Here is a 27908-nt window from a genome sequence, read left to right as displayed (position 1 = left end):
GCCCCCGGGGGATGAACTTGGATTGGGATTTGTCCTGTTACCTGTAATGCATTAAGTTGTGTCTCATTGCTTAACCATCAAATGATTTGCTCCCTATTTAATAAGGACTAATGGTAAAGAAAATGTACATGTAGATCAAATGTACTGTCAACTGTTAGAAATGGATTGCCTTTGTCTAATGAGCCATCCCCAAAAAAACGATATGGTGCTACTAAAACAGTAATTAGTTATATCAATGTATGTGTTAAAAAGATAAGGTGACTTTCTAGCAAGAAGGGTTAATGCTGTGTAGTTTTAAGTAATAGGCAGGTTCTTTATGAAATTGCAAATCAACAAAAAGCGTATATGAATTCCGTGTTGGTTGCATTTGACACGCCAAGACTAGATCACAAACAAGTGATTTAGTATGATACACATATCCACCAGGTTTCTACTGGAGCGATTTGTTAGAAATATTTACTGAGGGCTGAGTCACATTACAATCGCACCTAAACACCTAAATACACAGATCAGGTTATGAATATAAGGTTTAGCTGAATATAATCAGCATTAAAATAAATACAATAAGTATTTGCATATGATTTGTGTACTTAAATGGATGTTTAAGAGATTTACATCTATTTTGAAGATACATCACGTGACTACAACACACTCACTACGCGTTTACATTTCATAGTAAATGCCATCTTGGGTGAGTACTCTGATGCTCGTCCAAGATGGAGGGTGACAAAATAGGAATGGTAGAGTACCGCGCTATACATGCCAGCGCAGACTAGAGAGAGTGAACAGCAGGAACTACGTTCACTCGCAGTTCCCACCACTCGGTTACAATAGTGAGGTGATTTTCGTACAGCGGTTCCATCCAACAGGCTCTCCGCCCACGAAAGAAGTAGGAGAACGCTATTGCGATCCCCGCGTATCAGCCGGTTGCATTTCATGCTCCGTGCTGCATGCGGTATGCCCGCGTGAGGTATGTTTAACATATAAATTTGCTCCAAAGTAATTCACACAGCTGTAGCCCAGCGGGATCATAATTTTGGTTTTTATTACCTAAAATAGGAGCTGCCTTACCACGAAGGAGCCTATTATAATAGTATTCCTGGCTACACGAACCACAGTGCAACAGTGAGAGCTGCTTTACCAACTCAAAAGGAGATCATTATCACGTCTTTGAAGGGACTACGGTGCCACAGGTATGCCTACTTACTCTCTTCAAGTCACTAGAGACACGTAGACTGCTAATCTTAAGCACACTAATGGTGATTCGGGTATCTCATTACAGACAGGGCAGCCCAAGGGAATCTGCAGATATCATTTTTTCGGAGCAGATAAACGAACGCTTTAAGTGAGTATACTTGTAACAGTAGAACAAGTCACTCAAATCTAAGTTACTCGGAGTTTGGAGTGGGACCCAGCGCATATTGTTGCGCCTGTTCCCACACAAACTCCAATGATGATTGTATTAAGGAATACTATCAAAGGTAGTAATATAGTGATGTCTTCTCACAGGGTCCTTTTGAGAAGAAGGAGACTACACACAAGACCTTCATAGTGGCAGATTTTGCCCAAAGGCTCGCTCCCAGTAAAGGCTGATGAACAGAGCAGCATTTCTTTGATTTGTTCATGACTGTTAATGAATATGTAAAACATTGTTTTGCCAACATTTTTTGTCAAAGTTTGGGATACAATATACCCTATTGAATGATTTAATTTTGGATATTCCTTTACCTGAAGAAGGGCTAGATTGGCCCGAAACGCGTAGTAGATAGACAGATAGGTATAGAACAACACCACCTGTCTGTTGTCCTGGAGATCCATACACATAGACATATACAAAAAGTGTTGAGAAATGATGTAACTTGTTCATCTGTGAATATAAACTTTTATGTTCTGATTTTTTTTAAGAAGAATGTATGAAATGTTTACGTAAGCATTCCCAGAGTTGTGGAATCCTATATATATATATGTGATTTTTTTTTTGGTTGAAATTAAAAGTGTCTGGAAAACAGACTGATACTTACCCTTAAGTGACACAAATGCTTGATTATCCATTACGTATTGAATAACTGAAAAGTATTTTTTCTTGAACATTGTTTATGGCATATTTGACTAACTAAAATATTGAACTGGTTAGTTTTTGTGTGTGCCCCTAGTTATACCCTGTTATTTCAGGGCATCTCTCTTTGCACATTTTCTATGGCCTGGTAGCACAGACCCACTAGGGAGCACCTGGGATTTGTTAAAGTTATTGGTACATCTTTTAAAATTGCTTTTTATTCTCAGTTGAATCATAAGGAGTGCACCTCTACCGTTAGCTTTGTTAAGTCTATCTCCTTGTAAGTCGAGGCAGCACGCCTGTGAAAAAGTGTGTACTTCCTCGTAGGTTAATGCGGAACCCCCTGTGAAAACGTGAGAGTTTCATCACAAGTCGAAGTTGCACCCCTGCGTAAGCGTGCAGCTTTCCATGTAAGGCAATGCGGAACTCCCGGCGACAAATCGAGAGCTTCCTCACAAGTCGTGGCAGCACCCCTGTGAAAACATGCGGCCTTCCACGAATGTCAACGTGGAACCCCCTGCGAGAACTTCCCCGCAAGTCGGGCTGCACCCCTGCGAATGCGCACAGCCTTCCTTGTAAGTCAATGCGGAACCATTGGTGACACATTGAGAAAACGTGGGAGCTTCCTCACAAGTCAAGGCTGCACCCTTGCGTAAGCACGTGTCCTTCCACATAAGTCAATGCGCAACCCTCTGCGAAAATGTAAGAGCTTCCTCGCAAGTTGATGCTGCCTCCCTGCAAATGCACATGGCCTTCCTCGTAAATTGAGGCAGCACTCCTGCAAAAACATGCGGCCTTCCACATAAGTCAATGTGGAACTCCCGGCGAAAGTGTGAGAGCTTCCTTGCAAGTCGAGGCTGCACCCCTGCATAAGCACGCAGCCTTCCACGTAAGTCAATGTGGAACCCCCTGCGAGAACTTCCTCGCAAGTCAAGGCTGCACCCCTGCGAATGCACGCAGCCTTCCTCGTAAGTCAAGGCAGCACGCCTCTTGATTTATATGATACCATCTCAGCAATTAACAACAGTGTACTACCTTACATTAAGGCAGGTGACACAGGGATTTGTTAGAGTGATTGTTTCCATTTAGAGTACTCCATTCAGAGTACTTGGTTATGCTCAATTTCCACTAGCAGGAGCATCTGCTTTCTTCTACAGAGATACAAACAAAAACCTAATTGGCAGGGTTCTTCCTGCATTCTAACTAGAGAATCATATGTATACAAAAGTGCGATGTCTGCAGTTACATGCTTAAGCCTACCCAGAGTCTTTACTTGGTTTTCATGGGAGGGTTGTTATGCAGTGCTGAAGCCTTTTCCTTTATAAAGCCCAATGCAGGAATGGATCTGTAAGAGATAAAAGACCAGTAATGATTACCCATGGATTGTTTCCTATTGTGTTAAAATGTTATTTTTTGTTACATTTATTGCATCACAGTTTTTTGTTCACTTTGAAAAAAAGTCTGTGTCACGTGTGTTATTCACGGTATATGTGCACCTATTTGTCACTGCAAGCCTTATCTCAAGCTGGTGGGCTCCTGATCTAGCTTTAAAATAATGTACCCGTGAGTAAGTGTGGCCAAAATAGAGCTTACATAGAAAATTAGTCCAATTCACTGATAGCGGTAACACAGGGAAGGAAGCCACTGCCTAATCCTGGTAAAATATAGTTGGATGTCGTGTAACCGGAGGCTTACCTCAGACAATGGTTGTTGGCTGGAGTGATTTGCTCCTCTGTTGCAATGGACGCGGCATGAAAATCCTGCGCGTCTTTCTTGTTATACTTGTTACCAAGCTGAAAAAACCAAACCTTGTTATGAAAATGAGGCTTGGAGGGGATGGTGCATGCCATCTTGGGTCAGATGATACTGGTTATTTTGGGTTCTTAGTGTAGCCATGGTAACAAGTGTTGGATTATGGAATAATTTCCGATCTAATTACATGTGTATTATTTGTTGGCGCAACACAAAGAGGATGTTAGAAGCTCTTGTCTATGTGGATAAATGTAAAGGCAGTTAGGATTTTTGAAAAGACCATTGTACCACTCACCGCATGGTGAAAATATTTTTTTGTCAATTGTCTAAACAATGATTAAAGAGGAAGCTGGCAATTCTTATCTTTTTAGCATCAATATCAAGACAATTATTTAAGAGGATGATAGCAGCTCTTATCTCTTGCGTACAAAAAGGCCCCATTCAATGCTGGTATTCAAACCGTGGTTGACTGTATACAGCTTGAAAATCCATTTTTGTTCGGCTTTTCTAAGTTGTGCATCTCAGTCTCCATCCCTTGGCAAAGGTTAAATTATTTGAATAATGAACCATGTCATGACTTTGGGTTTATGTTTATTGATTGAAATTGGCTACCATAGGTTTGTCAATTAATTTATTCTCGAGACACGAGCGATGCTCGCATATCTGTTGTCACACTTTCCCTTTTGTTTTTCCGATGTAAACTAAATTGCAAGGGCACTTCATTTCATAGATCGCCCATTTGCTTTTGCAGTTTCAGAAAGATCTTAGTTTCCACATGCGCCCGTATATGTCCATTTGCTTCATTTTCTGATTGAGTGGGTATACTGAACACCCTCCACATTAGACATTCTGCCCTTGCAGTGTGATTTGCTCGTTTGCAGCCATTTCAGATTATTTTTGGAGGATAGCCTCTTTGCTTTTGTCGTGTGCTGAGTTCTTTGCAGTGTTTCTCGAATTACTCATCTGATCTATAGTTTCTTCTAACTCTTTGGAACTGACCCTTAGGGAGATTGCTTCTCAGGCTTAATGGGTGGAAACTGTCAAATGTAAGAAGGGTGTTTTTATAGCTTGCTTTGCGGAATAAGGATGTTTCTAATATTCCTGTGTGAGATTTTATAATAAGTAAGTCCAGAAAGGCCATTTGTTTTTGATCATAGCTCATGGTAAATGTTATGTTGGGGTCTTGGGTGTTCAGCCATCCAAGAAAGCTGTTCAATCCCACTTCATTTCCAGACCAAATCATCAACACATCATAAATGTATCTGTGCCGTGTGCTAATGTTCATGGTGAAAGGGTTGTCATTATGGTAGATTCTTCTTGAATCAAAATGTTCCATGTACAGATTGGCTATATCTGGTGCAAAGATGGAACCCATGCTGGTTACATGTTTTTGATTGTAAAAAGACCCGTTGGAGAGAACATAATTTTCTGTGAGTGCTATTCGGATGCATTCCAGGATGAATTCTGTTGGCACACGGTTGGTACATGTAGTACAGCGATCAAGAAGTTTCTTCATTACATTTACACTTTCCATTTGTGGGATGCTAGGGTAGAGGGCTTCCACATTCAGAGATACTAAGAAATCATGTGTGCTGATTGCTAGTTTTGCCTGGATATTTAGGATTTCTGTTGTGTCTTTGATGAAAGACCGCATTGTTCTTACAAAAGGTCTCAGAAAAAAGTCTAAATATAAATCGACAGAGGCTCTAAGATAGAGCCTATTTCTGATACGATTGGTCTGCCTATTGGTGTGGTACTGTTTTTATGAATTGTTGGTAGTAAACAGAAAGCAGGAATGGTTGGGTGTGATCTTGTAAGGTATATTTGTTCTTCGTCATCTATCCATCCTTGAATGAAAGCAGGAGAGACAAGGCTGCGTATTTCTTCCTTTAGTCTTGGGGTGGGGTCCTTTTCTAGTTGTCTGTAGAATACCTGATTGTCTAGATGTTTTCTGGCTTCGGCTGTATAAGTTTCGCGTGACCATAAAATGACCCCTCCAACTTATTTGCTGGCTTTATCACAAAATCTGAGATTTGTTGACGTTGTTTCAGTGCTTGTCTTTCCTCTTTTGTCAAATTATCCTGATGGAAATGCTGGGAATGAAGTAGGGCTTTAGATTAAGACAGAATCTTGTTTTCAAAAGCCACAATGGCTGGGCTTACCATATTAGATGTAGGTAAAAAAGTCAAGGGAGTTTAAGACCAGTGGTGTTCCCTTTCTTAGGTGTGGCTGACTCTGGTGTTTGTGAGAAGAAAAATCTTAAACATATTGTCCAAAAGAACTTTCTCAGTTCAATTTTGGTCTCAAATTTATTTGCTTGGGCAGTTGGTACACAACTCTGACCTTTGCGGAGTATCACAGTTTCTTGTGCAGATAATTGGTAGTTGATGAGAGCAGATATGAATCAATTTGCACTTGAGAAAAACCTACAGATTTGTGCCTGAGGTGTTGCAGCCACCATGGAAAACAGAGAACCCCATGCATTTCTGAAAAGAAGACACGCGTGGGAATCCACAGAGGTCTGACTTGCACGAATCGCAAATGGTAGATCACATGTGTGGGTGCACCTACCTGGGTGGAAAGGGAAAAGGCCAGACCACTGGTAACCCCAAGTGAGTTGGGAGAGCATATTTTGCAGGAATTTGCTCTTGTGGACAACCTACAGATTTGGGCCTGGGGTGTCACAGCCGCCAAGGAAAACAGGGAACCCCAAGCATTTCTAAAAAGAAGACACCCGTGGGAATCCACAGAGGTCAGACTTGTGCAATTCGCCCTAGAATGTATTACCCACAATCCCTGGCAAAGTCCAATATTTAGGAAAAATGTGCAGACATTTCCCACCTGGAAACCACCGAACCACTCCGCCAACTCCACATGTCCTACCTTGCCGCACTCCCACAGGTGTCTGATGTAAAAAATACCTCACATGTGTGGCTGCATTTACCTGGGCTGAAAGGGAAAAGGCTAAATCACTGATATCCCAAAGTGTGTCTGGAGAGCAGATTTTGCAGGAATTTGCACTTGAGGACAACCTACAGAAATGCGACTGGGGTGTCACAGCCACCAAGGAAAACAGGAAATCCCATGCATTTCTGAAAAGAAGACACTCATGGGAATCCACAGAGGTCTGACTTGCACAAATCGCCCTAGAATGTATTACCCGTAAGCCCCGGCAAAGTCTGAAATGGAAACCACAGAAACACGCTGCCAACAACACATGTTCTACCTCCCCGTGTTCCCACCGGTGTCCCGACAAAAACAGTACCTTGCATGTGTAGGTACACCTACCTGGGCGGAAAGGGAAAAGGCTAAACCACTGGTAACCCCAAGTGTTTCAGGAGAGCAGATTTTGCAGGAATTTGCTCATGTGGACAACCTACAGATTTGGCCCAAGGGTGTGGCAGCCAACAAGGAAAACAGGGAACCCCATGCATTTCTGAAAAGAAGACCCCCGTTGCGTTCCACAAAGGTCTGAATTGCATGAATCGCCCTAGAAGGTATTACCCACAAGCCCTGGAAAAGTCTGAAATTTAGGGAAAGAAACACAATTTCCTGACATTTCACACATGGAGACCACCGAAACACACTTCCAACAACACTTCCAACAACACTTGTCCTACCTTCCAGCATTCGCACAGGCGTCCCGACATACATGCTACCTCACATGTGTGGGTGCACCTACCTAGGCGGAAAGGGAAAAGGCTAAACCACTGGTAACCCCAAGTGTTCGGGAGAGCGCATTTGCAGGAATTTCCTCTTGTGGACAGCATACAGATTTGGGCCTGGTGTATCGCAGCTACTAAGGAAAACAGGGAACCCCATGCATTTCTGTAAAGAAGACACCCATGGCAATCCACAGACATCTGTATTATGCGAATCACCCTAGAGTTTATTATCCACAAGCACGGAAAGGTCTGAGCTCTGTCTTGGTTGCATTACAGCTTCTCCCTCTGGGAAAGGAATGAGACCCTGCTGAGGCTCCCTGGATCCACTGCTCGACTGGTGGACGGTCAGCCCACATGGGAGTCATCTGCCCAAGGCCAGGGACATCACCCCCAACCATCTTGGAGCTCTGGCTTGGCTGCATTACAGAATGTCCCTCCGGGAAGGGATGGGGACCCTGCCAGTGCTCCCTGCAAATGCTGCTGCACTTGGGGATAGTCAACCCACATGGGAGACAGCCGATCAAGGCCGGGGACCTCACCCCAACTATCCTGGAGCTCTGGCTGACCTGCGGTACAGCTTCTCAATCTAGGAAAAGATGCTCTCCTGCCGGGGATCCCTGCGACTACTGCTGTGCTTGGAGACGGTAGACCCACATGAGAGATGGATGCCCAATGCCGGGGACATCACCTCCAACCTTCCTGGAGTTCTGGCTGGCTGGAGTCTGTTACAGCTTTTTCCTCTGGGGAGTTATTGGCACACTGCCGGGGCTCCCTGGTGGGGAAAAGCTCCAACACAGGCCAGCAAGAACTCTAGGACGGTTGGAGGTGATGTCACTGGCCTTGGGCACCCGTCAACCATGTGGGTCTACCGTCTCCAAGCACAGAAGGAATCCCAGGGTGCCCTGGCAGGGTGCTGACCTTTCCTGGAGGGAGAAGCTGTAACGCAGGCCAGCCAGAGCTCCAGGATAGTTGGGGGGTAATGTCCCGGGCCTTGGTCAGCTGTCTCCCATATGGGGTTTCCCCAAAGGAAATTATGTAATGCAGCCAAGCCAGCGCTCCAGGATCATCAGGTGTGATTTCCCTGACATTGGGCAGCTGGCTTTCATGTGGTTTGACCGCCCCCAAACCCAGCAGTGGTTCCAGGGAGCCCAGCCAGGGTCCAAACCTTTCCCAGAGGGAAATTCTCTAACGCAGCCCAGCCAGCACTCCATGAAATGTCAGGGGTGATGGCCCTGGCCTTGGGCAGCTGTCTCTCATGTGGGCTGACCGTCCGCAAGCCCATGTTGTACCTTTGGCTGGGCTACGTAATATAGAATTTCCCTCCGGGAAGGGATGGGGACCCTGCCGGGGCTCCCTGGGACTGCTTCTGTGCTTGGGGATGGTAGACCCACATGGAACATGAATGACCAAGGCCGGGGACATCACCCCTAACCGTCCTGAAGTTCTGGCTGGGCTGTGTTACAGCTTTTTCTTACGGGGAGGGATTGGCACACTGCCAGGTCTACCTGGTGGAGAAATGCTGTAATTCAGCCCAGCCAGAACCCCAGGACGGTTAGGGGTGATATCCCCAGCCTTGGGCATACATTTTGCATGAGGGTCTACCGTCCCCAAGCACAGTAGAAGTCCCAGGGAGCCCAGGCAGGGTCTGCGTCCATCCCTGGAGGGAGAAGCTATAACACAGGCCAGCCAGAACTCCAGGATGGGGAGGGTGATGTCCCTGGCCTTGGGCGGCTGTCTCCCATGTGGGTTGACCATCCCCATGCCATTGCAGTTTCAGGAAGCCCTGGCAGGGTCCCGGTCTTTTCTGGGAGGGAGAATGTAAGGCAGCCCTGCCATAGGTGCAGCCTGGGCTTGCGGACGGTCAACCCACATGGGAGACAGCCACCCAAGGCCAGGGACATCACGCCCAATCATCCTGGAGCACTGGTTGGGCCATGTTACAGAATTTCCATCTGGGAAGGGAAGGGGTCCCTGGAGGGGTTCCCTGGGACAGCTGCTGCACTTGGGGATGGTTACCCCATATGGGAGACGGGTGCCCAAGAACTGGAACATTATCACCGACAATCCTGGAGCTCTGGCTGGGCTGCGTTGTTGAATTTCCCTCTGGGAATGGATGGGGACTCAGCCATTAACTACTACTTATGTGGTTGTAACTTTTGTTGAAGACGAGGTCATTTGAGCCTTTTCATTGAACTTGGCTACAATGATGCTGAACTAACAGTTTCTTAATTGTTTATTTTAACCCACTGTTTACTTGGATGTGACAATCTAAAGAGTGCTTAGCTATATTATAAATCAAGAAAATATCCTGAGTAAATAGTTTGAGAAGGAGGATGGCACTTCTTCACAACAATTGGCGATTCTGGTAAACTTACAACTTTTAAAATATCAAGCAAGTGCATCTTCAACTATGTTACTGTTGTCAATTGTGTTATTCAGTTATTTTTCCCAGCTTAGTAGCCATTGAATGTCTATAAGCCATATTTACACTGCGTGTTTCAATGGGATTTTCTCATTGAAAAACACTTGTGTAAATCAGGACCTATGTCTCTATAATGACTGTGGAAGTGAAACCCAATGGTGTCAGTCACACCGAGTGCAGGATAAATCCAACTCTATGTACCAATGCCGAACGATCCTTTATAGCACAGAGATGACATTGGCATGCATTTTTTTTCAAAACAGTATTTTGAGAAAATAGCCAAATATGGCCAATATGTCTCTAAAAAGAGGCAAACAATTATTTTCATGTCCATAGAAAGAAAGAGAGCTAAAAAAGGGAATCCTTTTTTGATATTCAGAAAAAGAGATGTTCGTCATGAAGAAGGGTGGAGTGTTGGGCCGAGTGTTGGGCCAACGTTCATTCTGTGAGAAATCCTTGGCTGTGTTGGTGTGCTACTGCCCAGCTTTGCTGTCCTTCTAGGGTCCAGGTTGCTATGGACGTTGCTAAGGAGGTGGAGCAGCAGCCTTATAACACTTGCCTACAGCGGAGCGTGTGCGGAGTGTTTCGGAGTGTTTTTGGGCCGAGTTTTCGGCCGTAGGTTCGCCGACGGTTTGCTTCGGGATCCTGCTGCACATCCAGTCTGCCCACCTGTGACCGTTGTGCGATGGTATCCAATTTCAACGGATTTCACTTAATAAGAACGTTTCAAAATATTCAAAACTGTGCCGGTGAAATACGACGAGGGTAACTGACTGACTTCAAGCTAGCGCTCCTACTAGCGCTGCTTAGCACCTCACAAGCTTATAATTACTCAGGAGACTGTGGGGGGATAGTCCCCTTTGATCCTGGGCTTAACAGATTCACTTTGCTATATTTGTAATAACAGTACTGAAGATCTTAATTTTGAGTTAGCGGTCCTTCAATTTCAACAGGTTTCACTGATCCAGAACTTTCAAATCTTTCAAAACCGCGCTGCTGAACTACGACGAGGTTAAGCGACTGACTTCAAGCTAGCGTCCCAGCTAGCACCGCTTAGCACCTCACATATTTACAACTGCATGGGAGACTGAGGGGGTTAGTCCCCTTTGATCCTGGGCTTAACAAACTCACATTGCTACATTTGAAACAATAGTACTGAAGATCTTAATTTTGAGCTAGCGTTCCTTCTAACTTCAATAAACAACAAATAAAGTTGCTTGTGGCGGCAGTGTCACCTTATAATAGCTGCGGGTCAATTTAACATCAATCTCACACAGGCAATGGGCGACTTGAGACAGGTGCCAGAAGTGAATGAAAAACCTATGACAAGAGTGGATCAAGCCACACGAGACGCGGATCGATCAAGGCATGAGATCCTGCAATCATCCTTGAACTCATCGAGCTAAGTAGATGTGCCCAGCGAATTTAGTGGGGTACAGGACCAAAGGGAGGGCTTAAATATTTGCCCAATTGACATCAGGGTAGAGATTGGTTCCTCAACCATTTCATCTGGGAATACATTAGAGATAGACATAGCTGCTTCCCCTGATACTACAAAAGATACACGCCCAGTTCTATCGACCATGCCCCTATTGACCTATTAGACCCTCCTATTACACCAGTAGATGAGGAGGATAAAGGTGCACTGATTTGGGTGGTCCATCGGATGATCTATGCTTGTCATTTTTAGGGGCCTCTTCCCCAAACGTATATACATTTGGAAGTAGAAACAGTTCTTTAGAATCATTAGTAAAAAATACATCAGTATTTAGAGGCAGAGGGGCCGGACTTCTGAAACTTCTGAAATCCTGGCGTCTAGGCAAAGATTTTTCTTTCGAAAATCTGAGCTGGCCCCTACTGCAAACAGGGAGCTAGCCCAGGAGTACTCTTCCAACCTCCCCTCAATTAATGTAACATTGCATAGATCTAAGTTACCTGTGGTGCAGGACAATTCTCTTCTATAAAAGAAAATAATGAACAATAATAAAGAGCCAGCTGAGTTAAATAAAACAAGACCAGTGGTTGTTGCTGTGGAGGGTCAATGTAAGAAGCAGCAGAAGCCTGATCCCTTGAATAAACCAATTGGACCAAGGTGTGTGAAACAACTAGTTGACCCACCTCCTAATAATGAGGAGTTATTGGCGGCTATCAAACTGCCTACTACTGATAATCCTCTAGCCAAAGAATCAATGGTTAGTGATTTGCCCATTGCAGACAACCTACCCTCTAAAAAATGAAGCGTTGATGCTGACTTAATAGCGGCATTAACAATAACTTTAACACCCTACATGAAACTGCATGAGTCATGAAACAATCAAATTACAGATCAATCGACTCTAGTTGCCATGCTTCATTCTAAATTGATTTTCATTGAGGGCTATGTTACGGCCATTCAAACCCATTTAGAAAAAGCACAGAAGAGATAACCAACTTCCTGCATAGTATAATAGACCCGATCATGCAGGAACGAACTAAACAGAGACCTGAAGCTGTAAAAACCATCCGAACCAGCTCTAATGTTGAATAATCTCCATTGGTGGCAACTAAGGAAAGATTAGTGGAGATAGCGCCATTGTCTCCGAGAATTCAGAGCTATGAGGATAAAAAAGCAAAGGGGATGTGTTGCTCAATGAACAAATTGCGTCCACGAGCATTAAGAGGGAAAGTGTATCCATAATGGAGGAAGATAATGATCTGGATAATGGTCCTCTGAGCAAACGAAAGAATGGCATTTTTTCTAAATCGAAGGCTGCGGATCAAAAACTAAAATCACCTAACACTAAAAAAGAAATGTTAAAAGTAGCTCTGCTGAATGAAAAAAAACTGAAAATAACTCAAGCAGAGATAACTGATTAACTAAACAGGATCAACAGCAAACAAACAGGTTTACACTTTAGTAAAAGCTTGGCACAAGCAAGCACAGTTACTATATCACGAAAAGGTGAAAGAGACTCTCCAGTACCAGAACTAATTATTAACAAGGATGAGAAGAGTACTGCAAAGCAGAACATATCTGTCAATAAATAGATGCACAAAAGGAAAAGACAGAGGAAGAACAAAGGCAAACGCTCATGGATTTATCGACCTACACAATTTTAGAAGAGGAAGATTCTAATTTGGACTCGGAAAATGTAGTCGAGTTGCAGGAGGGGGAAAGTGATCAACATAAGGGGCCCTCAACTGAAGAGGAGGAAACAGATAATGAGATAGCACCACAGCGCTCAACCTCATATAGACAATTTGTGACTCTAGAAAGGAGAAGGTCGGGTAGAAATTCAGAGAAACAAAGTGCACTCTACAGAAGAAATCAGGATAAAAGCCCAGTAGAGAAACAAGTTGAGTCATCTATGGTCACAAAAACTGTGGCATTTAAATCACTGAAGGAGCTGAAATCAACTCAACAAGATATTAATTTGAAAAGAACAACAGATAAAAGAAACCACAATTTCATGGAATCTGATATGGATGAGGAGATACTCCCTCCCAAATTTGTACCTTTGAAAGTAATAAGGTGAACTAAAAAAAAGTGCATTCTTAACGCTGGATGAAAAAAGAATGATGATACAGTCCAAATCAAATAGGAAAGTAAATACATATGACCATCTAGACAAAAGTTTGGAAAGGGACAGAGCATCGTCTGGTTTAAAAAACAAAGATACCAGTACTTATCGCCTTCTATTAGAGAGAGTGCTTAGGATAAATGACGATTTGGTGGTGAATCCGCAAACAGCTTGCGTTTATTGCACTGCATTCCGTCATTAAAGAATATCAAAACTACAGATCTTCACCTGATTGAATTTCCAGAGGATGAAAGACTGGAGAAAGTAATCATCTCTGTCGCTTCCAAAGAAAAGAAAAATCAGATCCTGAAAGCAGCACAAAATCTGCTCACTATGGGTTTTAGACTATGTGCCTATGACAACGATGAATCACTAGAGGAGAAGCAAGGGACACAACAAAAAAGAAACTACCGACAACAAAGTAGTGACAGATACCAAGTTCAAGACATTGAACTCCATTGTGATATCAATGAAAGATGGCAAGGCGTTTATGATGATGAGGCCAGTTTCTTGCAAGTAACGGTGCAATACAACAGAAGACTTAATGCCTTACCAGAAAGGAGGGTATTTGACGAAAAAAGAAGGCTATTGATGAAACTGGTCATGGCTGGCTGGATCTTTGGTGAATGAGAAGCCTAGTTCATAGCCATTAATAAATGAAGAAGTGGGGCGGTGTCTAAAACAGAGTCCGCAAATATTATAGGCTTCCTGGAAAACACGTGGCTTTGCTCATTTGTTTTGCCCAGGTGAACTACACTTTGAAAACTTTGGAATAATATGCCTCCAGGAGACCTGGTTGGGGGAATGCCCATTATTGGAGGGATATTAATCCTGCAGTAAAGCGTATAAGTGGCTACCCGACTGCAGGGGCTACTAACGGCTTTAAAAAAGAACATTAAAATCAAGGTGACTAAAGAATACTGCCCATGTCCCTTGATCCAAGCCCTCCTGTTTGAAATCAAGACTGAAATTCCGAACCAAATTGCGTCCCTCCTACTCTTTAATCGATATTGGAATTCGGCAGTAATAACAGAAAAAGAGTTTGTGGACATTATTTCATAGACCATGGACGATGCTACTGGGCTAAGAGCATATTTAGAGATTCTTATATGAGGCAATTTGAATATTCATTGTTTTGACACCAATGGCATTATTATTACAAATCACTGCATAAATTCAACCTCACAAGGCTTGAGAGGCCTCCTATGGAGAGAGGAAATGGAGGAGAGAAACATCCATATGGGCAACAGGTCCATACAGGGGGACATCCCTCCAAAGGCTACTTGGAGAAGAGGGAATGAACGGCAAACCCTTGATTACCTGTTTGATTCTGAAAAACTGTATGCAAATCTAACAGATCTGAAGATAAAGGAATCAGACAGAAGTGATCATGATATCTTGACTGTTTCCATCGGAAATTGGACACACTGTAACTTGATGGAGGATAACACCAAGCTTAATGCTGAGCAAGGACGTAATAGAATCCAAATCTGCTCCGGTGCGAAGGAAACATCTATATCAGACTCAAATCTTGAGACATTCAGGGCTACAATTACTGGAACCTCAAAGGGAGGGTTTAAGAAAAATCACGTGTTCGACACAGCGATATTGAGAAAAAAGAAGATTCTTAAATTGGAGTTGTGTTGGGCAAAGAAAGATGAAAAGGGACTGTTGATAATTAAAAAACTGAAAGAATGGTAGAAAAACTGGTTAAAAAGCCACAAATGGCTCCTTTACCAGCATGACGCTGAGGAGATGCTAAAACTGATCAGCACGAAAAATACTATGGGTACATGGAGAATAATAAACACCCTAAGTGCACCTCAAAGTTCCTTCATTTCTAATGGAGTGTCAGCTGAACGCTGGAGATATAATTTCAAACCCTTTTCAAATCAGACCACGTGATGGAAAATGCCCATCACTTAACCGACACAGCATGGTCCTTTTCGATAAAAAGAGATGACATCAAAGCCTTGATATTAGCTGCTAGCAATTCGAGGGCACCAGGGCCTGATGGCCTGACAAATTACAGACTCAAAGAGGACCCGGATGGTTGGACCAATGTGATGTTTGACTTATTTAATGAAATAAAAAAATCGAAAACGGATTCCTCCAAAATGGACATCATCAATAATTTTACCCATGTTCAAGAAGGGTGACAGGTTGGAACCAGCAAACTAAAGACCTGTTGCTCTCTTGATGTTATGAGAAGAATTTTGGAGCCTTAATCATTAGAGAACTCAATACCTGGAGAAAGAGCACAGGTCACTTTGACATATGGCAGGCCGGTTTCGAGAAGGGCATGGGCACATCTCTAAATCTTTTCATAATTAACCATATTAAAGCTGTTACAAAAGCCAAGCCTGGGAGTAGGGTCTAATTGATGTCAATCGATCTAGCCAAAGCATTTGAACTTATTGAAAGAACCAAACTGTGTGAAAAATTGAAGCTTTGGAACTGTCCCAACGATTTGAGAGAAGTCCTGATAGTACTGCATACAAATACCAGCATAAAAGTAAAGTTGGATAAAAAAGGACTTCTCACAAGCCCAATCCAAACAACAATAGGCCTCAATCAAGAATGCACATTGGCGCCAACAATGCTTAGTCAGTTTATTTCAGACATTCCAAACGCTTTTGATAATATCAGAATGTTTCCTCCGAGACTTGCAGGGGAAGCAGTTGGGCGTCTGCTATATGCAGACGACCTAATGCTGCTAGACCAGACAATAATCGGATTACAAAGACATCTAGATGCAACTACAAAATAACTGGAAGAAAACGGTCTGACCGCCATTGCATCAAAATCTAAAATCCTGACATTGGACGGGAAAATTGCACATAAAACATCTACAAAACAAGTATGGCATTTAAAAACAGAGAACACCCAGAAGTAACCAGCCTGATATACTTGGCGATATGCATCAACAACAGCACAATAGAAGCACCCCAAGTATTGAGGCTAAAATCGAAAATGAGAAATCTGTACTCAGAGGGAAAAATATGTATACATTTATTTTGCAAATGACCATTGCAACGTATAATCGACTTTTATAAAAATGAAAATCGTCCCCGTAATTACGTATGGGTCAGCATCTACAACCCTCATTTCTAAAGAGATATGGCCTAAATTAGAAGGATTGTTTTGGAGACAGGTGCTGATACTTCCAACAGCTTCTCCCATCGCTCTAATTCGAGAAGAGATGGGGCTAACCTCACTCCATGCAACTGTGCAATGGAAGTCCGTCTCCTTCTTTTGTAAATGCCTATTAGGAAATTTGGAAGGAGGGTTTAAAACTTTGAATAAAGCTCTGGTAGATAAGTGATTATAAATTGGAGAACATCATGTTTAAACATCTTGGAAGAAGCGAGTGTCACAGAGGAATTGCTGATGACATGCCCCGACAAAGCGAAAAGATTTTTTTTTTTTTACCAGGACTGGATCTCGACCAGAGAAAAGGTTTGAAGTTTAAAACTTTATGCTCAGAAAGATTTCGCACCTGAGCAAGAGGGGATCCATGCCAATATCTGAAAAGATTCCCATGCTACCAATGCAGAACGGATTTTATGAGATTTCGTATGAAGTTGATGGCAACAAAATAACTATTAGAAGTAAGAAAAGCAGCACCAGAGAGAAATTATACATGTCGGCTTTGCAAAAGTGAGAGAGAGACACTATACTATGAATTGGCCAGAACTAGTTTAAGAAAGAAGACGATGGCTGGGCAAAAATTGCCTACAGTTTGCGACGGGATCAATTGAGGAATGGCGGTGCTTGTTGCTACAATGGAAAAGAATCTCTGACACTCGCTCTCTTGGATTACTTGAAAGAAGCGTTTTCAAGAATACAGGAAAAGTTATGAACTACTGTGCGCCAGATCGTGTGTTTAAAATGCTAAATTTGACAATACAAAAAAAAAATGTAGGGCTTAAGAGACCGTCACTCCATGCTTGGGTGATTCTCAAGGACCTTATAATAATATTGCACCAATTCGTATATATTGCTTCTAAGTTTAAGTTAAAGTGTAAAATGGTAAAATATGGCATCATAACATATTAGGTTATCTTTGTTTCCCTGTTCTTGTTGAATTTTATGATAAAAGCTTAAGAAGACTATTAACCGCAATAACATTCACACCATCATGCGAGTGGTTTATCTTTGCTTTATAACTAAAATGGCGCAGGCTGTGTTTTATACAGATAGTTGCAAACCTCATAAACGATTACTGCCTGGGGCTTCCGGATCTTGTCTGTTGCACCCTTGAAAAGTAGCACATCCATCTAGGTGTCTTCCTATGATGCAGTTCCGTGACGCGCACCTTTAAGCGCCAGGATCGAGGTGAAACCTTCCTTGCTGCTTTGCATCTCTGAAATCGCCTGCACTCGCTGCCAACTGCAATGGCGGCACTCGCCGTGGGAAAACGTACCAGATGATTCATGCATTTGTTAGGTGTACCCGGTATTCATGATCGGAATGCACACGGAAATGCTCAACTCTTCCCCACAGATACAGGGGAATGTTTAATGCACAGAGGTGCATTCTCTGCCGCTTGAGAATAATGCATTCTTAGCACTCTGTCAAAAGCACATATTCTTTACTGATTCTGAAATTTTAGCTTGACAGCATGCAACGCTATTATTATCCTTCATGATGAACTGTGCGTTATGTGCGCTATATGCGGATCTTATGAGCCAATGCATGCTCCTGGAGGCTGGAATGTACATCACTGCACTTCCTGCCCAGCGCCTGCTCTGCCTAATTACGCAGGTCACTCTTGTGAATAGGGAACCAGGGTCCAGATAACAGAAACTTTGCAGTGTGTGTGCTCTATTTTTTTTTTTTTTAAAAAAACACTGGGACATATTCGAAAACCATTGCATCATGCCAAGTGCAGTTTGGCATGTTATAACCACCATGGCAACAATTGCTCTAGTGCAAAAAAGATATCTTTTTGATGATTTTTGTACCAGGGCAAAGTTTGTCCTGCTAGTACCGTGCAACTTTACACTTGCACCAGTGCAACGTTTCTGTAATCTGCCCAGAAGACTGCATGGGCCCCTTTAATGTCCCTATAATGTACACAACAGATCTACAGATATAAATATTTCTAATTTCTTTCCAATATCAATACATTTCAGGAGATGGGATGAGTGTTTGGAGTTTCATAAGACTCTGAAGTTGACATTGACAACATTACACAGATAACGAGTTTAAGTTGCAGCGCATGCATATTTTTACAATACTTGGAAAGCACAAAACGATGTAATGGAGCTTACTTGACAAATTACACAATCGGAAAGCAGTTCTGAATATAATGGGTACACTATCACCAATAATGTAGGCCTCCCTAGAGTGGTCATAGCCAGAGGAGGCACTGCTATTAAGATATGGAATTGTGCGCCAGAGTGGAAGCCACCCAAGCTGCTGCAACAACATTTTGATTTGTAATTGTTAAAAGGGAGTTGACCAGTACCGTAACACAGAGGCTGCAGTTATTCTCCTGCAATACAGGGCCTTCTGATAGCAAGAAAGCCTGATAAGGCTCATCAATGGAGACTGCTATAACTTGTAGATCACAGGTGAGGTTGTTGCCAGCCAAGACATACCATTTTTGTGCAAGCAATGAGGGAAATACCAGTGATTATAGCCAAATGAAAGGAAGCAGTGACGGATACAATGCACATTGTCTGCTTTGAGGCTATTGAGGCAATGTCAATATTGGAACATCAATTAGAACAGGGGTTTGTAACTGGCCTCTCACCAGATGTTTTGTACTATGACTCCCATAGTCTCTCACAATTGACTATGCTGGCCAGAGTTGATGGGAGTTGTAGTACTAAGCACCCCAAGAGACAAAGGTTGCAAACCCCTGCTTTGAAAGCAAACTACCTCTTCATAATGATTTCTACTTCTTATGGACAGCACAGATTGTATGCTGTGTTGTCTTCATACACATTTCTACTGCTTTGCAGTCTGTCATGAGAAGGCAAAGGGCAGAACATATGGCTAGGGAAATGTGCACAAGATCACAGAGTGAGTATACATGTAGAAAACAACATGCTCCCTGAAACCATGATACACGTATGCTAACACCCTGGATGTACAAGTAGAATGTGATACAGAAATATATGAAAAGGGATGTGTGCTTAGCACTTAGAAGCTATTTATGATTACAAGGGAAGTCTGCAAGTTCCTTAACCACAATTGCTGTTACAAGTAACACCCACGCTAAGACCACGTACAGGACAAGAAATGACAGTCTGTGAGCGGACACACTTGATGGTCTATAAAGGGTAACTTAAGGACAATAATAATGATGAAGCGAAACACCACCTGGAATGCAGGATTAGCCTATGAAAACTGTTGTTCAGACCCATAAGGACTACAACAGCAAAGGGAGGATAACTTAATACATAAAACTCATGACAGGGGACAAGTAGGAATATTGCCTACAGGATAGTGAGAAACATAGACATTCACAGAGCAGCTGGACACAATGGCACACCACACCTATCTATCAATAGGCAACCAAGAGAGAAGTGCAAGGGAAAACTAGGAACAGACTCCAAGAGGATCTCATGGAACAGGACAGTAAAAACAAATTACAGGCCCAAAATCTCCATCCCTCCCCACCAAGGGGAGGAAAGCAGTGCACAATTAGGAAGGGTTGCCTAACAGATCAAGTTTACACTGCACATGAGAGCAAGGTCAAACATATAAAGAACACAGACCAAGTAGGCTGCACGAAAATGAATGTGCTGGAAAGTGCTGACTGCAAAACAGAGGAAGTCAGAAAGGGAATTGTAACGATTTACTGAGAAGCCTGCCTCAACACGGGGAGTTCCTTCCCACCCCATCCAAGTGGTTATGCAACAAACTGTTTACCAGATTGTTTTTTAGCCCTATCTCAGACACATATCATGCCCCTTGAATCCCTCTCCCCTGAGCTAACAATGAGCCAAGAACCAGGCTGGTGTACGGGAAATATAATGATATTTATTTAAATTAAAGGTAAAAGAAATAAGCACGAACATGTCAAACACCACTTTATCCATGGCACAACACAATCAACTTCTATCAGCATAAATAAATCACAAAAGTGAGTTAAAAAGAACACAATCACAGTTCTTCACTTTCTGCAATAATTACACTGATCAATAACGAAGGCACTTATCATGTAATGTTGTGTGATTTTGATTTTCCTGCAGGCTTAAAAGGCTAGCAGTAGGAATTCAAGATTGGTACACATACATATGGCAGTTATGATTTTGCCCACACTTGTGGTTTAAAATAAACACAGCAGTTTGTTTTTCAGACCCCCTTTGCTTTGGTCTATGTTGGGAAGTCAGACAGAAAAATTGGAACGATGTGGGGTATTTTGGATTTCAGACCTCCTTACTGAAAGGCCTGTGTTGGAGAAGATAGTGAAAAAATGATTTATGAACCAAGGCACGCCCTCTTCCTTAAAGAAATCAGGGTCAGCAGGACAAACATGAGTACCCAGTTAAATTATAGGCTATAGTTTTCAGCGCACACTGGGAAGTGAGCTTTGTTAAGTTTGAATTTTAACACAATTCACCACGTAGTGTTCTGCCAAATGGGGAATTAATTAAAATAATATTTTTGGTTAAATAGGCTAAGGATCTACACATTTGGCCCCCAGCCCACTATAAAGGGAAAGGATTCAAGGCAAGTGGACTCCCCCATGTTTTGGTTTCCCAGGTTTCAGTTCTACTTACATAGCAAGTCTATATTTAAGGCTCAGGAAGGCCAGCTGCATCGCAGGACACTCTGGGAAGATAGGGCAGGGTTCTGGTCACTCCACTCTCAAAGATGGCCGACTGCTCTTCACCATAGGACCCAGTCAGCTTTGAGGCCTTCCTAGGAATAGACAGCTCCACCCAGATGTACTCTCAGCAATAGCCTTCTCTCTCCTCCCAAACCCAGGCTCCAAGTCAGGATTGGTTTAGTGGTCTGGAGCAACATATGTCAATTCCCATTTGTAATCGCTCTTTGTTCTCCCTTCAACTTTTTTTCAAAAACTGGTTATGTATCACAATTTCATAATTTTACTAGCAACTGCTATACTAAACATATTTTCTGATTCAGCTAATCATGGAGAATTAGATAAGTCAACCACCAAATCCGTACCATGTAGCACGGCTATGTGACACTGCTCTGCTGTTTCCATAAAAAGCAACAGATATGACTATGTAAATTATTAAGTGTGTCCCTAATTTCATTTTCCACCCGCTCACCAGCTCTCACATTTGGAACATGTTCATCCAGAAACCTAGTTTAACTGGCCATTACAGTTCCCTGAGTCACAGGTAGATGAATTTTATGTCCCCAAAATCACTTGGAAATTACATTAAAAATGGTACATAGATGAAATCTACCCGCTTTATGATGGCTGAGTAAAAGGCCTAAAGGATAATAGTCCTTTAAAATTAATTGTGAATCTCCATGTGAGACAAATGGCCCTCCTTCTACCTTCCGGCCATTTATTTTCACTGGGTCAGCCTGTACACAGAGTTTTTTTCATCAGTCTCCTTTGTGTTTGAAGCTTGCTCATCAGTCTCCTTTCTGTTGGAAGCTTGCTCTTTGAATCGAATGCCCCCATTTTCACACACATTCGTCAGGCTCCAGCCAAGGGTAACTTTTCTTGTAGCCAATGCTTTCAGAGCCAGCAGGTCGGGAGAACACTAAATTGTGGCACCTTTAGGAGGATGCTTTATTGCCATTGGTCATTAAATAAGAGATGTGACATCCAGGCTGGGAGAGGGAGATTGCCCTGTGAAGTTTTGCTCACAGCCAGCAAAAGGGTATGCCTTGGGCTGACATTTTGTTCATAAAGACAAAGTGGCTCTTCAAATTTCACTGGAGTTTTGTGGGTGAAACATAATATACATTACTTTTTGTCAACCCACACATCATGTTTTGATTTCCTCACTTTTTTTGAGAGCAGTGATACTTTTTCACTTTTCAAAACTGTTTTAATTTGTACACACCTGTGCATGCCAATTTTCTTTTCAATGTTTAAAAATCCTGTTTCCATGTGACAGGGATCTTTGATTCCTCCTTCTTTTTTAAATTCAAATGCTGCTTATCCATTGGCAATGACAGGTAGGTCCCTTTCCACATTTCTCTTTAATTTTACTTGAAAAGCAACAACAAAGGCTAGGCCGTTGTTGTTTCATTGTTTAAAATCCTGCCATTCATGAGAAAGGGACATTTGTTTGGGACCTTTAAACGAAGCCCACAGAATCCGGTAAGCATAAAAAAACTGATAAGCACACTGAATTTGAAATCCTGCAATCTAAGCACAAGCAACCAGGAGCCAGAAACTAAACACTGAAAATAATAATAACTAGGAAGAAGGGACTGGCCACAAACAGGAACATTGCAACAATGGCTAGTGCTGGACTGCAGCAAACTGAGGCTTTTAAAGCTTGCTAACAATCACGTGCCTCAGGTGTGATGCTTGCTTGTACCTGCCAGCTACAGGTGTTCCTTATCCTAACCCAATCTCTTGCTGCTAAGTTGAAGATGAAGGAGTGAGCCAGACGTTCTGGGAAGGATAGTCTTTTTAATAAAGAAGCCTAATGGCTGGCAGAAAACTGTAATGGATCTGGAAGAGAAGTGAAATTGAAAATGTGATTTTAGAGCTCCCAAATCACCAAAGCACTATGTCATAAGGTTTGGAAGAAAAGTCTATTTGGGAATATATCCCAAATCAGCCCCAAGTGGCAGGAAAGAGAGCAAAGGGAGCAAACCATGACACAGTCTCCTAAAAGCAGGTATTGCTCATCCATAATGGATGGAGAGATGGAACAGAACATCAAAAAGGCATTGAGAAGAAAGCACACAGAAGTACCCTCTTTCCCTCCAACAACCCAGAGATGACAATCTCATTGTTGGCAGAGCGGAGGTAGCAGTGGACCATGGTCCTTTCCTGCCTTTTCCACCTGCAGGAGGAGGACTCGTCTGCCTTGGGCTCCAGGTGTTTTCATTTTCATTTTTCTTTGTTTAATTTGTGCACTCGGAGCGCTCGGAGCGCGTTGCCCTCCCTCCTCCCACCCCCTCAGCCACTTCCTTGTTCCCTCTTCCCTCCCGCCTCCCAGCCTGCCCCATCCCTTCCCTGATTGGTTGTTTGGCGGCTGTGGGTTGTGCCATACGGTCACTGCTCTCCCCGCTCGCCTCATTGTCGGCAGAGCAGAGATAGCAGCGGACCGTGGTCCTTTCCTGCCTTTTCCACCTGCAGGAGGAGGACTCGTCTGCCTTGGGTTCCAGGTGTTTTCATTTTCATTTTTCTTTGTTTAAATTGTGCGCTCGGAGTGCGTTGCCCTCCCTCCCCCCAGGCCCCGAGCCACTTCCGTGTTCCCTCCCGCCTCCCAGCCTGCCCCCTCCCTGCCCTGATTGGTTGCCTGACGCTCTTAATTGACCGTCCCTGGGCAGCCCCCTGCCCGGCAGCCCCTTTCGGCTAAGGGCCCCTAGGCAAAGTGCGGCTCCCTGACTGGCGGTGTCTGCAGGTGTCCGCAGGGGACGCCTGTTGCCAGTTGCCACCCTTCTCTACGGTTGAGGTTCCTGTGTCCATCTAGTTCGACCAGCTAACCTTTCTGTGATCTCACCCGTTGCAATTATGTACCAGTACCGCATTTTTATAATTGCTCTGTGAAACCTAGGCCTTTCTCCCTCTATTCAGGACACTCAAACCTAGGTGGGATTTCACCCGTTTTTAAAAAGCACTGTCACCGTATTTAAAAAAATAATAATAATAATAATTGCTCTGTGAAACCTAGGCCTTTCTCCCTCTATTCAGGACTCTCAAACCTAGGTGGGATTTCACCTGTTTTTAAAAAGCACTGCCACTGTATTTAAAAAAATGAAACCTAGGCCTTTCTCCCTCTATTCAGGACTCTCAAACCTAGGTGGGATTTCACCTGTCTTTAGCTACATAAATCTGAGTGCTGGCATCCTGGCACACTGCTCAACGCCCTGCCTCTCACTCCCGACTTGCCGACGCTAGCGTCCCTCCAGTACCTCCACCTCTCTCCTTCCCACCTACTCTATGTGCTCTCTGTCTCTCCTATCTTCTCTAACTGCTTCTCTATTGACTATCCTGCCCTCCTCACCCAATATGGTAGGAAGAAATTTAAAAAGGACATCCTGGTCTCCAACCCAGGCCTCCCTATCGCCGACACCTACCCCAGTGCCTCCTCTAAGGAAACTCTCACCGACATCCTCTTTGTCGTTCCTTTGCCAGAACAATAGACCCTTCATATGGTCTCTGTGCTCTCCCCTTTCTCCTCTTCTCCCATTAATGGTTGCACCCGTTGGGACGCCCTTCTGGCGCCCTTCCACTCCTCTAAGGTCATCATTAATGTTTACTTGAATGGGACCGTCTTGGACCAAGGCCCTCAGGCCAACCTTCACCTCTTTGATCGAAGCTTTCCGCACCTCATCAATTTCCTTTCTTCTCCTGCTGTCCCCTCCTCCCTTTCTGTGGCTACCTCGCCTCCCTCTTCTGCCTCCCGCTTGGATACCTTGCCTTCTACACCTCCGAAGGACGTACCTCTGAGCTATACCCCTCTTCGGAAGTCCTTCAAGGATGGCAACCTTCTCCATCTTGCCACTCTAAACTCTTGCTCTGCTGTCAAACACTCCTCTGATATCTGCCGCCTCCTGGAAGAACTTGACCTCGATGTCCTCAGTCTCACTGAGACATGGTTTACGACCAGTTCTGTCACTAGCTTTGACACGCTCCTACCTCTTGGCTACAAGATCCTCTCCGCACCTAGGCCCAACCGCCCGCGGGGGGTGTAGCCCTGATCTTCCCCGAGTGGATTCCTGCCTCTGTCACTCCCACGCAGGTCTATTCCTCCTTTGAATGCCTCGTCTGCAGGCTCTCTCTCTCCCCTAGCCATTCCCTTACTGTGGCTACTATCATTCGGCCACCTGGTCAGATCTCCTCCTTCCTCTCTGATTGGGCGGACCTCTCCTCCTCACTCCTGGCCTCAACCACTCAACTCCTCCTTCTTGGAGACTTCAACATCCACCTAGATGCCCCCTGTCCTCCCTCTGGACTCTTTCGCGACCTTTGCGACTCTCTCTCACTCACTATTCTCCCATCTGGCCCAACTCATTCTGCAGGACACACTCTGGATGTCCTGATCTCCTCAGACCTTCCCCTCTCTGTCCCTCTCTCCACTCCTCTCTCCTGGAGTGATCATTTTCTCCTCTCCTCCCACCTCACCCTCCCTACCCTCCATGCCAAGCCACCGCCAGCATTGCCACCCACCTTCTCGGTCATTCGACCCATGAAGCACGTGTCAGTTGAGGCTTTTGCCGCCACCTTCCACCTCCTCCTCCCCCTTTGGCTGACTCTCACCCTGACACAGCCCTCTCAATGCTCCACTCTGCTATATCTGATACTCTTGATATCCATGCCCCTATCATGAGAATCTGCCTGAAGTCCAAAGCCAAGTGCAACTCATGGTACGACTCGGACCTCGTCACCCTAAAACGCAAGTGCAGGGTGGCCGAGAGGAAATGGCGTGCTTCGTGTTCATCCTCTGACAAACTGGCCTGCCGCCTGCTCCAAAGACAATACCGGCTCTCTGTCCTAACCAAGAAGAGAGCCCATATCCAAGCCCGCATCTCTGAGGCATCAAACAACTCGGCCAAACTCTTTAAAATCTGCAAGGAACTGGCTAATCCTGCCGCAGTCTCTACCTGCCCTGTCCCCTCCCAGGCCCACTGTACGGCACTGTCTTCTCACTTCATCTCTAAAACTCAGGACATCCTGTCCTCTCTCTCCTCCTATCCCCTGCCTCCCCCCATTCTCTGCTCCTCCCCTGGCCTCTCTGCAGCCACCTCACCTCCCTGCTTCTCTGCCTTTCCCCTGTTCTCCGCAGACGAGGTTTCTAGACAAGTCTGATCTATGAAAGTGTCGTCGAAACAGGTTCACCCCTGTTCCTCCAAAACTATCAAGGACCATATCGACTCCCTGGCTCCTGCCCTGGCTGATTTCTGCAATCACTCCTTCACCACTGGAGTTTTCCCATCCCCCCTGAAGCAGTCCCTTGTGCACCCTCTTCTTAAGAAACCCTCCGCCGACCCCTCCTGCCCAGCTAACTATCGCCCAATCTCCATCACCCCTTTCCTAGGCAAGCTCCTGGAGAAACTGTCCATCTCCCGGCTCAATCTACACATTGAATCTGTTGGTTGTCTTCATGACCATCAGTCTGGCTTCAGAGCTGCCAGAAGCACGGAAACTGCTCTCCTGAACTTTCGTGAAGACCTGCTATCCAACCTTGACTCTAACAACCCTTATGTTCTCATATTACTTGATCTCTTCTCTGCCTTTGACACTGTCAACCATGCAATCCTGCTCAACCGTCTATGTGATAACCTGGGTATCACTGGTCAGGCTCTGGCGTGGCTGACTTCCTTCCTCTCCGACCGACCCTCCCAGGTTCAGCTGGGGTCTTTCCACTCCGATATCTTTGGCTCTACCTGTGGTGTCCCCCAGGGATCTAACCTCTCTACCTGGTCTAACCAATACCTGGCACTCCTTGCTCACCGCATTACCACTCTCTGCCCCAACTTTCAGTGCTATGCGGACAATACTCAGCTAATTTTCAGGCTACCCTCGGCCTCCGCCTCTCCTTCCCTCATCTCTGACTGTCTGTCTGCCATCCAGGAGTGGTGTGCCGCCAATGACCTCTGCCTTAATGCCAGTAAGACTGAGATTCTGCTCATCAGCACATCCACTCCCTCCTTCCCTGCAGCTCTCTGGCCGGCCTCCCTTGGCCCTCATCCCGCACCCACCTGCATGGCTAAAAACCTCAGGGTCATCTTCGATTCCACACTCTCCTTCTCTCCTCACATCTCTGATGTCTCTAAGAAGTCTAATTACGAGCTGCACCTCCTTAGAGGTATTCTTCCTTTCCTCTCCTTCCCCTAGAAGCTCACTGTCTCCAGAGCCCTGGTTCTCTCTAAATTGGACTATTGTAACAGCCTCTATCTAAATCTGCCTGCTTCTACTCTCCGCCCTCTGCAACTTATCCAGAACAGGACTGCAAGACTTGTCCTTGGCCTCAAGCCCAAGGATCGTATCTCTCCAGGACTGAAATCTCTGCACTGGCTCCCAGTGGCTGCGAGGATTAAGTTCAAAACCCTCTGCATTGTCCACAAGGCCTTCTGGGGCCTGGGTCCAAAATATCTTTAACTCTCTCTTCCTAAATATCTTCCTTCTCGACCTCTGTGCTCTTCCTGCTCCAACTCCCTCAGGGTCAGTCGCTTCTCCAAGCAACGAGTTGGTGGTAGATCTCTCTCTTCGGCAGGGGCCTCCCTCTGGAACAGCCTTCCTGCCTCCCTGAAACTTGAGGAGAACCATCTCCGGTTCCAGAAGCACCTCAAAAGCTTCCTCTTTGCTTCTGCTTTCACTC

Source organism: Ambystoma mexicanum, chromosome 1p, assembly GCF_040938575.1.
Source record: "Ambystoma mexicanum isolate Mex_15411 chromosome 1p, UKY_AmexF1_1, whole genome shotgun sequence".
NCBI classification, from domain to species: domain Eukaryota; kingdom Metazoa; phylum Chordata; class Amphibia; order Caudata; family Ambystomatidae; genus Ambystoma; species Ambystoma mexicanum.
This window is presented reverse-complemented; position numbering follows the sequence as displayed.